Source organism: Lolium perenne, chromosome 6, assembly GCF_019359855.2.
Source record: "Lolium perenne isolate Kyuss_39 chromosome 6, Kyuss_2.0, whole genome shotgun sequence".
In the NCBI taxonomy this organism is placed as follows: Eukaryota; Viridiplantae; Streptophyta; class Magnoliopsida; order Poales; family Poaceae; genus Lolium; species Lolium perenne.
The window spans coordinates 52,478,985-52,492,431 of record NC_067249.2 but is presented as its reverse complement, the minus strand read 5'-3'; positions in this window follow the sequence as shown (position 1 = coordinate 52,492,431).

Here is a 13,447-nt window from a genome sequence, read left to right as displayed (position 1 = left end):
AGAGGTACCCCTTTGTGACACTTGGTTGAAACATATGCTATGCAATGATAATCCGTGTTAATCCAAGCTAATTAGGACAAGGTGCGAGCACTATTGGTATACTATGCATGAGGCTTGCAACTTATAAGATATCTTATACATAACACATATGCTTTATTACTACCATTGACAAAATTGTTTCTTGTTTTCAAAATGAAAAGCTCTAGCACAAAAATAGTAATCAATGCTTCCCTCTGCGAAGGGCCTATCTTCTACTTTATTGTTGAGTCAGTTTGCCTATTCTTTCTATCCCAGAAGCAAACACTTGTATCAACTGTGTGCATTGATTCTTACATGTTTACTTATTGCACTTGTTATATTACTTTGTGTTGACAATTATCCATGAGATATACATGTTGAAGTTGAAAGCAACCGCTGAAACTTAATCTTCCTTTGTGTTGCTTCAATGCCTTTACTTTGAATTTATTGCTTTATGAGTAACTCTTATGCAAGTCTTATTGATGCTTGTCTTGAAAGTATTATTCATGAAAAGTCTTTGCTATATGATTCATTAGTTTACTCATTATCTTCATCATTGCTTCGAATCGCTGCATTCATATCATATGCTTTACAATAGTATGATCAAGATTATGATAGCATGTCACTTCAGAAATTATCTTTGTTATCGTTTACCTACTCGAGGGCGAGTAGGAACTAAGCTTGGGGATGCTTGATACGTCCCAAACATATCTATAATTTCTTATGTTCCATGCTACTTTTATGATGATACTCACATGTTTTGTTCACACTTTATATCGTTTTGATGCATTTTCCGGAACTAACCTATTAACGAGATGCCGAAGTGCCAGTTGCTGTTTTCTGTTGTTTTTGGTTCCAGAAAGGCTGTTCGGGCAATATTCTCGGAATTCGACGAAACAAAGACCAAACATCATAATTCACCGAGACGGACCAGGACACCGAAGGAGACCCGGAGAGGAGGCCCAGGGGCCCCACACCATAGGGCCGCGCGGGCAAGCCCCTGGCCGCGCCGACCTATGGGGAGGGCGCCCTGGAGCCCCTCCTGCGCCGCCTCTTCACCTATAAGACCCCTTTCGACCTAAAAACGAGATACCAATTGACGAAACTCCAGAAAGACTCCAGGGGCGCCGCCACCATCGCGAAACTCCAATTCGGGGGACAGAAGTCTCTGTTCCGGCACCCTGCCGGGACGGGGAATTGCCCCCGGAGTCATCTCCATCGACACCACCGCCATCTTCATCACCGCTGCTGTCTCCCATGAGGAGGGAGTAGTTCTCCATCGAGGCTCGGGGCTGTACCGGTAGCTATGTGGTTCATCTCTCTCCTATGTACTTCAATACAATAATCTCATGAGCTGCCTTACATGATTGAGATTCATATGATGATGCTTGTAATCTAGATGTTATTATGCTAGTCAAGTGGATTTTACTTAAGTGATCTCCGGAGACTCCTTGTCCCACGTGTGTAAAGGTGACAGTATGTGCACCGTGTGGGTCTCTTAGGCTATATTTCACAGAATACTTATTCACTGAGTTATGATTTGAGTTGGATGTCTCTATGAAATTGTGGTGTGTTAGTACCTCCTGTGAATGCTCAAAGTGACAGCGTGGGGTGTTCATTAGTACTTGGGAATACATCTTTAAGGTTTGCCTACATGATGAATTAGTGTTCGTTATCTTGCCAGAGAGTAATTCAGAATAGCATAGTGAAGTGCTTATATTTATATCCAATTATGGTTGCAATGTTGAGAGTGTCCACTAGTGAAAGTATGACCCCTAGGCCTTGTTTCTAAGCATCAAAACTCCGTTTACTTACTGTTCTGTTGCATGTTTACTCGCTGCCATATTTTATTCAGATTGCTATTACCACTCATATACATCCATACTACTTGTATTTCACTATCTCTTCGCCGAACTAGTGCACATATACATCTGACAAGTGTATTAGGTGTGTTGGGGACACAAGAGACTTATTGTATCGTGATTGCAGGGTTGCTTGAGAAGGATATCTTTGACCTCTTCCTCCCTGAGTTCGATAAACCTTGGGTGATCCACTTAAGGGAAAACTGCTGCTGTTCTACAAACCTCTGCTCTTGGAGGCCCAACACTGTCTACAGGAATAGAAGCGTGCGTAGACATCAACCTTCGACATAAATTCTGGGGATTTTCCTGAAAGTTGGATTTCTGCACAGAAACGAGACACCAGAGCAATTCTGCTGAAAACAGCGTTAGTCCGTGTTAGTTGTATCCAAAATACACAAATTAGAGGCAAAACAATAGCAAAAGTGTTCGGGAAAGTAGATACGTTTTGGACGTATCAACTCCCCCCAAGCTTAGCTTATTGCTTGTCCTCAAGCAATTCAGTTAACAACTGAGTGTGATAAAAGAACTTTCACGAACACATTTGTTCATATGATGTAAATATTCTCATGATATGGCAAGTACTTAAGCAATTCATAATAAGATACATGCAAATAAAATCATCTAACAGCTATGTCAATCATGGAAAAGGTACCAACAAATTAACAATAAGCATCATGAATCATGTCTATCAGCAGGATTGCAATGTTCATAAAAGGATATGATAAAGTGGTATCTCGCTTGCCCGTATTTGTACAGCAAAACATAAATGCTCGGGCACCTTTGAAGTTCATGGAAAAGATGGAAGTAGAGATTATCAAAGATAAAAGCATCAAAGTTATACCACAATTAATCACAATTTGGGACAAGCATATTATACTAAGAATGACAGTTGTGCTCTCAAGAAAGTGCTCAAAGAAAGGATGGAGACTCAATGTAAAAGTAAAAGATTGACCCTTCGCAGAGGGAAGCAGGGATTAACATGTGCTAGAGCTTTTCATTTGTAAAACAGGAGTAAAATTATTTTGAGAGGTGTTTGTTGTTGTCAACGAATGGTAATGGGTACTCTAACTACCTCATCAACCAGACTTTCAAGAGCGGCTCCCATGAAGGATGTTATCTCTACCAGCAAGGTAGATCATCCCTCTTCTCTTTTGTTTACACATGTATTTTAGTTTCATTATGGATGACACTCCCCCCAACCTTTGCTTACACAAGCCATGGCTAACCGAATCCTCGGGTGCCTTCCAACATTCTCATACCATGGAGGAGTGTCTATTTGCAAGTTAAGTTGCTTACTGATAAATCAGGGCAAAGCATGTGAAGAGAATTATTGATGAAAGTTAATTAATTGGGGCTGGGAACCCCGTTGCCAGCTCTTTTTGCAAAATTATTGGATAAGCGGATGTGCCACTAGTCCATTGTGAAAGTCTGTCAGGAGTAAATGACAAGATTGAAAGATAAACACCACATACTTCCTCATGAGCTATAAAACATTAACACAAATTGAGAAGCGTTTTGAAGGTTTTAAAGGTAGCACATGAGAATTTACTTGGAATGGTTTGAAATGCCATGCATAGGTATTTATGGTGGACACTTTGGAATAACTTGGTTTTCAGGGGTTTGGAAGCACGAGCAGCGTTCCCGCTCAGTACAAATGAAGGCTAGCAATAGACTGGGAAGCGACAATCAAGAGAGAAGTAACTGTCATAATCATGCTTGCGATAAAATAAATTAATGGAGGCATAAAAGTGATACAAGAACTCTGAGGTAAAGTAAATCATCGAGGCTTAATTGTCTTTTGTTCAGTCATATGCATGCGTGAGCATGTGCCAAGTTGATTCAAGTGAATTATTCAGAGGAGGATACCACAATGTCATATCTATCTATGAATAAAGCAATGCAAGCAAATATTTATGACATGCTACTCATATTAATAAATTGGAGCTAAACATGAGAGATCATGAACTACTAGACTTTCTTAAATGACATATACCTCACATGAACCAACTAAGCATGCTCACATTGATGAGTATATGTACGAAAATGAAAACAAATAGAGTTCATACCAGCCTCTCACCACAGTCGAATTGTTGTAGATCGTCATTATCGCCTTTTCACTTGTGTAGCTTGAATAATATGGAATGAAAACCAAGCTCCAACCACCGAAGACCACTGAACTCCATAATGAACTTTACAAAACCAAAGAAGAACAACAAATATTTTTGGTGTTTTCGAATTGGAAACAAGAACAAAAGGAAACAAGCAAATAAAGCAAAATCTTTTTGGATTTTCTTATAGCAAACCAACGATAGCAAATAAAGCAAAAGAAAAGCAAGAAACCAAAATAAACAAATGGTAAAGAGAAACAACAGAAATATTTTTGGTCTTTTTGTGTTTTAGGAAAGAAACAAAGCAAAAACAAGAAAATGAAAACTAGAAGAGTCACATAAACACAAAGTAGCAGAAATCTGCCAAACTTGACAGCAGTACAGTAATCGATTTTTAAGAAAATCTTCCGCTGCCCAAGTCGAAAAGTGTTCAACTAATGAAAGTTAGATAATAACCTGGGGAACATGCACAGAAATTGGCTTCGCAAAATAACGTTCTGGCTGTTTTTGAGAATTTTTTTGGTATCAGTCCAGAATCTGTTTTCAGGCTGCACTTCCCCAAATATCATCTCCCTTTTATTAGAAAACCACTCTAAGAAGCTAAACAAGTATATACAAGTATCCAGCAACCATAATATGCAAAGAATGAGTGATGCCGGTATACCTCCCCCCAAGCTTAGGCTTTTGGCCTAAGTGGAGATCAACCCCAGCGAGGGTCAGGATTCCACGCCGGTGGATCATACATGGCGTAATCATAATAAGGTCCCGGTGCAGAAGAAAAGGGTGAAGGTTCCTCATGCCCAACATGTTGATGCAAAGAACTTGCTGCATCGGATGACGAGTTGAGGTGTTCCTCGGCCCCCTCCGTGCCGTCTCTTGCATGATGGCCATCTCCCTCTATATATGCATTCAGTTCGCCTTCCGTGACTGACCAATCCTTCCTGGAATCAAGGTTAAACAGAACAGGTGCAGGTAATCCTACTAGTTTTTCAGTTTTCTTAGTTGTTCTCCAAGTTTTCTTATAAAATGTTATCTTGCAAGACAGGTTACTCAAATTAGACAAATCAGAAACAAATTCATGCTTAATCATGGAGACTATGTCAAGTTTCTCTATGGAGAGCTGAATATCAAGATGGTGAGGTTCTACACCGTGCATAGCTAATAAACGAGAAGCGATGAGACCTCCACAAATTCCGCCCTTCTCACGGTTAGTAGCAAGTCCATAGGCTATCAAAGCACCCAAATTATAAGTCCTATCACTTTGTAATGCAGCAGCTAGAAAAGCTAAATCCTGGATAGATAACTTACTTGCATTCTTTCTAGCAAGAACGCACTTGGTAATGAAATAGGCAAAGTAGCGAATAGCTGGGAGTTGAATACTACTGATTTTACCACCATCCTCTGAGAAGCTTTTTCCATGACAAATCATCTTGTAGAGACTCAAGAGCTCTTGCGGCGATCCCCTTATCTTCTCGCATGATCCCCATTGTGGCACTCTAATTGCTGCACAAAAATCATCAAATGGCAAGTTGACAATTTTATTATAAATTTTGTATCGAACCATGGGGTTAGATTGAGACCAATTGAATTCAAAATCCTGAACCACAGACATGGTTAGTTTTGCATATTGGTATGGTTCACCAACAACAAAATTTTCCAACCCTGCATTGGAAATCAGTCTTTGAACATCTCGCAGGATTCCTGCATTCCTCATAAAATCAACGCACAGGTAGTAGGAGGGGTATACTCCCTCTTCGCGGTTAACTCTCATAACTTGTTGTACCTGCAATTCTTGTTGGTTTAGTTGATGACTACTCCACTCCATTTTCTGAAATTTTTCAACAAACGTTATAAAATTTGATTTGGAGACATATAATTGAGGAAGACTACTATAGGAACTTGCTAGAGTACTAAACATGCATCAAAACTAATTTTTACAACTTAGAACAAGCATGCAAGCTCACTAAACATGTTACCTACAGCAACAAAATATTCAAGATATACTTAACCAAACGAAATTCTATTTGGATAATCGAAGGAGTCACATACCGGAGAGCAAATGTGCCAAATTTCAGACAGAAATCTGGGTTGAGCAAAGAGATCGAGAAATCTTGAGCTCTTGCGCAGAAACGCGAGTGAGAGAAAGCTGGTGCGAGTTTTTTCGGGAGAGAGAGTGCAATGAGTGGAGAAGATGATGAAGTGGGGCAAGGAGGGCCCCACACAACAGGGTGGCGCGCCCCCCTTCCAGGCCGCGCCGGCCTGTGGGGTGCCACCCTGGGGTGCCCCACTGGTCATCCCCAGGTGTTCCCAGGTGCCTCTTCGAAAAATAAGACCAACGGTATAATTTTTGTGAATTTTTGAAAACTTTGAAAAACGCACATTTCTGGGTATTAAATTTATTATTACTAGGCAGAAAAAGATTTTGAAATCTCTAATTAATTAAAGAACTTTACAAAACAAAAGTGCTACAGCAAGTAAAACAAATGGAGGAAGAAAGAAATGTTGTTTAGCTCTTCTATGCATATAAAATATACTTGTTAACAAGGGTGATCAAGTCTTGCCACCAAATAAATTTTACATAACATAAGAAGAATTAAACCTCAAATCAATCATGTTACCTTGTATTGTATTGATACGGATCCAATCACAAGAGTTTGCTATTCTTCTTTAGGCTCATATATTGGACAATCAATATCTCCCACTTTGATAGATCTCAAATTAGAAATTGTATTAACTCCACATATTTTATCGATCTTCTTGGAAAAATAAACAGTATGCTCCTTGTCATCGACATTGAAAGTAACTTTTCCTTTATTGCAATCAATAACAGCCCCTGCGGTGTTAAGAAAAGGTCTCCCAAGAATAATAGACATATTATCATCTTCAGGCATTTCCAACACAACAAAATCCGTTAATATTAAGCAGTTTTGAGTAACTTGAACAGGAACATCCTCACATATACCAACAGGAATAGCAGTAGATTTATCAGCCATTTGCAAAGATATATCAGTCGGTATCAACTTATCTAAATAAAGTCTCTTATAAAGAGAAAAAGGCATAACACTAACACCCGCTCCCAAATCACATAGAGCAGTTCTAACATAATTATTCTTAATAGAACAAGGAATAGTCGGTATACCTGGGTCACCAAGCTTCTTTGGAACCTTGCCATTGAAAGAGTAGTTAGCAAGCATAGTGGAAATCTCCTCATTAGGAATTTTCCTTTTGTTAGTGACAATATCTTTCATATACTTTGAATAAGGAGGCAATTTAATAGCATCAGTCAAAGGGATTTGCAGGAATAAATGTTTCATCCAATCAAAAAATTTATTATAGTGTTCTTCTTCCTTTGATTTTAGTTTCTTAGCAGGAAAAGGCATTTGCTTTTGAACCCAAGGTTCCCTTTCATTACCATGTTTCTTAGCAATAAAATCTTCCTTAGTGTACTTTTTATTTTTAGCATGCTTTTCAGGTTCATCTTCAACCTCTTCTTTATCAGAAGCATCATCATTATTTTTATCATGTTCATTACCACTTTCAGTTTCAGCATCAGAAATAGAAATACTATTAGGATCATTAACAGGCTCAGAGGATTCTACAACAGTTTTATGTTTCTTTTTCTTTTTCTTAGAAGGAGCACTAGTTTCAGTTCGTTGAGAATCTTGTTCAACTCTTTTGGGATGCCCTTCAGGATATAGAGGATCCTGGGTAGAAACACTGCCTCTAGTTGTTACTTCATAAGCATTTTTTTCTTTAGAATTGTTTTTTAACAAGTCATTTTGCACTTTAGTGAGTTGATCAATTTGAGTTTGAACCATATGAAAGTGTTTAATAAGCATTTTAACATCATTGGAGGTTCTCTCCACAATACCATGCAATTCACTAATAGCTCGAGAGTTTTCCATTAAATGATTCTCTACTCTCATATTAAAATTTTCTTGCTTAACAATATAATTATCAAACTCATCTAAGCATTGAGCAGGAGGTTTTGAATATGGAATATCTTCCCTAGTAAAGCGTTGAAGAGAGTGTACCTCAATCATGGATGAAGGGGGAGTTATCTTACATAAATCTTCTATGGGAGGTAAATTCTTCACATCTTCGGATTTAATACCTTTCTCCTTAAGAGACTTCTTGGCTTCCCTCATATCTTCATCATTTAATTTAATTAAACCCCTCTTCTTCAATATTGGTGTCGGGGTTGGTTCAGGTGTAGACCAATCATCATGATTCCGGCCTATTCTAGCCAATAATTCTTCAGCTTCGTCTGGAGTTCTTTTCCTGAAAACACAACCAGCACAGCTATCCAGGTATGCCCTAGACTCAATGGTTAGTCCACTATAAAATATATCAAGTAAATCATGCTTTTCCAAATCATGTTCAGGCCGAGCTCTAATAAGAGAGCAAAATCTCGCCCAAGCCTCAGGCAATTTCTCTCCATCTTCCTGATCAAAATTATAAATTCTCTGCAAAGCAATATGTTGAGCACTAGCAGGAAAGTATTTCCGGAAGAAAACATCAAGCAATTCTTTTGGACTATTAATAGAATCAGGTGGCAAACTATTATACCAAGTTTTAGCATCATCCTTTAATGAGAAAGGGAAAATTTTAGCAACAAAATAAGTACGCTTCTTAACATCATCAGAAAACAAGCTACTCAGAGTAGACAACTCAATCATGTGTTCTACAACACTTTCTTTTTCAGTACCACAAAAGGGTGTTTTCTCAACAATAGATATATGAGATAAATCAAGAGAAAATCATAATCCTTATCCTTAATGTTTATAGGAGATGTGGCAAATTTAGGATCAGGAAACAGTTTATATCTAACAGTATGTTGTGCAAGCAACTTTTTGATTTTTCTTGCATCAGTAGTAGCATTGCATTTATCAATAAAATCATCATCAAGTTCCACATAATCTTCATCAAGATCATCACTAGAGTATTCAACAGACTTAGGTGAATTAACAGGTGTAACAGCATTTTCATTAGGAGTTTCAATATTTTCAATTTGTCTAGACCTAGCAATTGTAGCATCTAGGAAAGATCCTAACGAACCATCATTATCAAGCACAGCAGAAGCATCATCAAAATTATAAGAGGAATTTTCAGATTCAGCAGAAGTACCAGCATGTGAAGCTTGTGGTGGTGAAACAAGTTTATCTATCACAGATGGTGAATCAAGAGCAGCAAAGGTACTCAGAGTTGTACCTTTTCTTGTAGTGGATGGTAATATGGCGACTTTAGTATCGCGAGGTTTACCCATGATGGAGAATTTGCAGCGAACAATATCAATCCAAGTGAACTTGCAAATAAAGCTATGCTCCCCGGCAACGGCGCCAGAAAATAGTCTTGATGACCCACAAGTATAGGGGATCGCAACAGTGTTCGCGGGAAGTAAAACCCAATTTATTGATTCAAAACAAGGGGAGACAAAGAATACTTGAAAGCCTTAACAGCGGAGTTGTCAATTCAGCTGCACCTGGAAACAGACTTGCTCGCAAAAGTTTATCAGTAGTAACAGTTTTATAGCAGTAGCAGTAGTGAAATAACAGCAGCAGAGTAACAAAGATAGCAGTAGTGATTATAGTAAACAACAGGATTAAAATACTGTAGGCACAGGGATGGATGACGGGCGTTGCATGGATGAGAGAAACTCATGTAACAATCAAAGCAGGGCATTTGCAGATAATAATAAAACGGTATCCAAGTACTAATCAATCAATAGGCATGTGTTCCATATTTAGTCGTACGTGCTCGCAATGAGAAACTTGCACAACATCTTTTGTCCTACCAGCCGGTGGCAGCTGGGCCTCTAGGGAATCTACTGGAAATTAAGGTACTCCTTTTAATAGAGCACCGGAGCAAAGCATTAACACTCCGTGAACACATGTGATCCTCATATCACCGCCTTCCCCTTCGGTTGTCCCAATTTCTGTCACTTTGGGGCCTCGGGTTCCGGACAACAATACGTGTATACAACTTGCAGGTAAGATCATAAAACAATGCATATCATCATGAAACAATAACATGTTCAGATCTGAAATCATGGCAATCGGGCCCTAGTGACAAGCATTAAGCATAACAAGTTGCAACAATATCATAAAAGTACCAATTACGGATACTAGGCACTATGCCCTAACAATCTTATGCTATTACATGACCAATCTCATCCAATCCCTACCATCCCCTTCAGCCTACAGTGGGGGAATTACTCGCACATGGATGGGAGAAACATGGCTGGTCGATGGAGAGGCGTCGGTGGTGATGATGGCGATGATCTCCTCCAATTCCCCGTCCCGGCGAGGTGCCAGAACGGAGTTTCTGGTCCCGAGACGGAGTTTCGCGACGGTGGCAGCGTACTGGATGGTTTCTGGCGACTTCCACTTCCCGTCTCGCGTTTTTAGATCGAAACCCTTAAGTAGTCCAGAGAGGGGCGTCAGAGGCCAGCCGAGGCGGCCACACAATAGGGCGGCGCGCCCCCCTCCTGGGCCGCGCCGACCTGGTGTGTGGGGGCCTCGGGCCTCCACCTGGCTTGCCCTTCTGGCTCCGTAATTCTTCTGGAAAAATAAGACCTTCGACATAAATTCCGGGGATTTTCCTGAAAGTTGGATTTCTGCACAAAAACGAGACACCAGAGCAATTCTGCTGAAAACAGCGTTAGTCCGTGTTAGTTGTATCCAAATTACACAAATTAGAGGCAAAACAATAGCAAAAGTGTTCGGGAAAGTAGATACGTTTTGGACGTATCAGTAACTCTCAAGTAACAAGTGTTGGGTGAACAAATTATAGTTGGGCAATTGATAGGATTGAAATAGCATTAAGACATAACATCAAGTCTATTAATTATGTAGGCATGCTTTCCATATATAGTCGTACGTGCTCGCAATGAGAAACTTGCATAACATCTTTTGTCCTACCAGCCGGTGGCAGCCGGGCCTCAAGGGAATCTACTGGCAATTAAGGTACTCCTTTTAATAGAGCACCGGAGCAAAGCATTAACACTTGGTAAAAACATGTGATCCTCATACCTACGCCTTCCCCTCCAGTTATCCCAGTTGCTGTCACTCTGGGGCCTCGGATTCCGGACATAGACATGTGCAAACAACTTGTAGATACAATCTAAGCAATAATTATAGAGCTCAAATCTAAGATCATGCCACTCATGCACTAGTGACAAGCATTAAACACAACAAGATTGCAGCAACAATAACTTCACAAACTTATATAGATAGGCTAATCATAATGTAACAATCCATCGGATCCCAACAAACACAACACCGATTACATCAGATGGATCTTAATCATGTAAGGCAGCTCATGAGATCATTGTATTGAAGTACATGGGAGAGAGAGTACCAACTAGCTACAGCTAGAACCCGTAGTCCATGGGGGAACTACTCACGGAGCATGATGGAGGCGATGGCGTCGATGGAGATGGCTTCCGGGGGCACTTCCCCGTCCCGGCGGCGTGCCGGAACAGAGATTCTGTCCCCCGAAACGGATTTTCGCGATGGCGGCGGCGCCCCTGGAGTCTTTCTGGAGTTTCGTCAAATTGGTATCGAGGTTTTAGGTCGCGAGGGACTTTATAGGCGAAGAGGCGGAGTCGGAGGGGCCACGAGGCCCCCTCCCCATAGGCTGGCGCGGCCAGGGGGCCACCCGCGCCGCCATATGGTGTGGGCCCCCTGCTGCCCGCCTCCGACTCTCCTTCGGTGATCTGGAACCTTCCGGGGAAAATAAGATATTTGGTCTTTGTTTCGTCGAATTCCGAGAATATTCCCCGAACAGCCTTTCTGGAACCAAAAACAACAGAAAACAGGAACTGTCACTTCGGCATCTTGTTAATAGGTTAGTTCCGGAAAATGCATAAAAACATTATAAAGTGTGAGCAAAACATGTAGGTATTGTCATAAAACTAGCATGGAACATCAGAAATTATAGATACGTTGGAGACGTATCACGTGCTAGAGAGTGAGAGGGGGCGAACGGAGAGCACCACGAGGACCGGAAGCTCACCACGAGTACGGGAATCTTGGCGGCGAGGCCGGAGGTGACCGGGAACGCCGGCGAGCTTCGACGGAGTCGGCGGCCGGCGACGGGGAAGATGGCTCGATTCTCCTAATTCCTTGCTCCCCTAGACGCGCGCGACGACGGAGACGATGAGGAGGACAAGGCGGTCCCAACGGTGGACTCGCCGGAGCTTGGGGAAGCCGAAATCGACGGGGGCGGCCGGCGTCTGTGAGGTTTAGGGTTAGGGTTTCCTCGCTGGAGAGCGCGAGGGAAGAGGGGAAAAAGGCTAGGGTTCGTCGGCGGCGTCCAGCGGGGCTATTTATGGCCGTCGGGGGGTGGCGGAGATGATCTTGGCCGCCGGCTCCATCGGGCGGCCGCGCTGCTGCCAGGCAGCAGCTTGGATCGGCGGGGAAGAAGCGAAAATTTGCAGAAAACTCCCTGCGGGGTGGTTGGGCCGAGGTGGGTTGGCTGTTGGGCCAGGTTGGGCTGCGGCCAGAGAGGGAAAAGAGAGAAAGAGAGGTGGGCTGAGCCCAGGGAAGAGAGGGTTTTCTCCCTTTTCTTTTTCTGGTTTTCTTTCTCTTTTCAAAATTCCAAACCAAAACTTTTTTTAAATGGAATTTGACAACTCAAATTTCCAGGGAATACTAGGACACACATGACTTATTGAATAACAACAAGTCATGTTGCTTAATTTTGAAAAACTTGCAAGATTTGAAGGAGAAAGAAATAGAGGGAAATTGCACATCAGGGTTTGATGCAAAATTTTGCCCAAATGCAAACTATATGCATGCAATGCTCATGACCACTCATTTATTTCATTAAACAAGGGTGGGATGTTACAATAAACTTTTGATCCACTTAAGGGAAACTTGCTACTGTTCTACAAACCTCTGCACTTGGAGGCCCAACACTGTCTACAAGAATAGAAGCGTCGTAGACATCACTCAATGAAGAGGAAAAGATAGTCCTTACAAGGGTTGCGATTCCAGACTCCAACATGATGCCAAAATTGGGCGCCATCCTATTATTCTACTTGAAGCATCAATCTCTCCAAAAGAGAGGTCCCACTACTTGTGGAGGAGTCACCACCGTCCTCACCAATCCCTTGTGTCTTGTTCTAGGCAAACGTGCTGGTTTCTCAACTCTTAGTTCTTGTGACATGGTCAACAAACACCAAGGTAGATATTTTACTCATATTGATGGAGATAGGTGTCTTACCACACTCCTTTGACTAACATCCTATTTTCTATGGAGGAAGGACTTCTTCATTTTCTATGCTTTAATATTTTCAAAGAGAGTGGTCTAATCTGAGTTTTGAAGGAACAAGTTCATATGGAAGAGGAATCTGAATTTGCAAGTGAAAGGTATTTCTTGCAACTCCCACTTTTGAATTATGAAATTCCGTGCTAGTTAGTTGTAATTGTTGAGCTATACTAGTGGGAGTAAGTC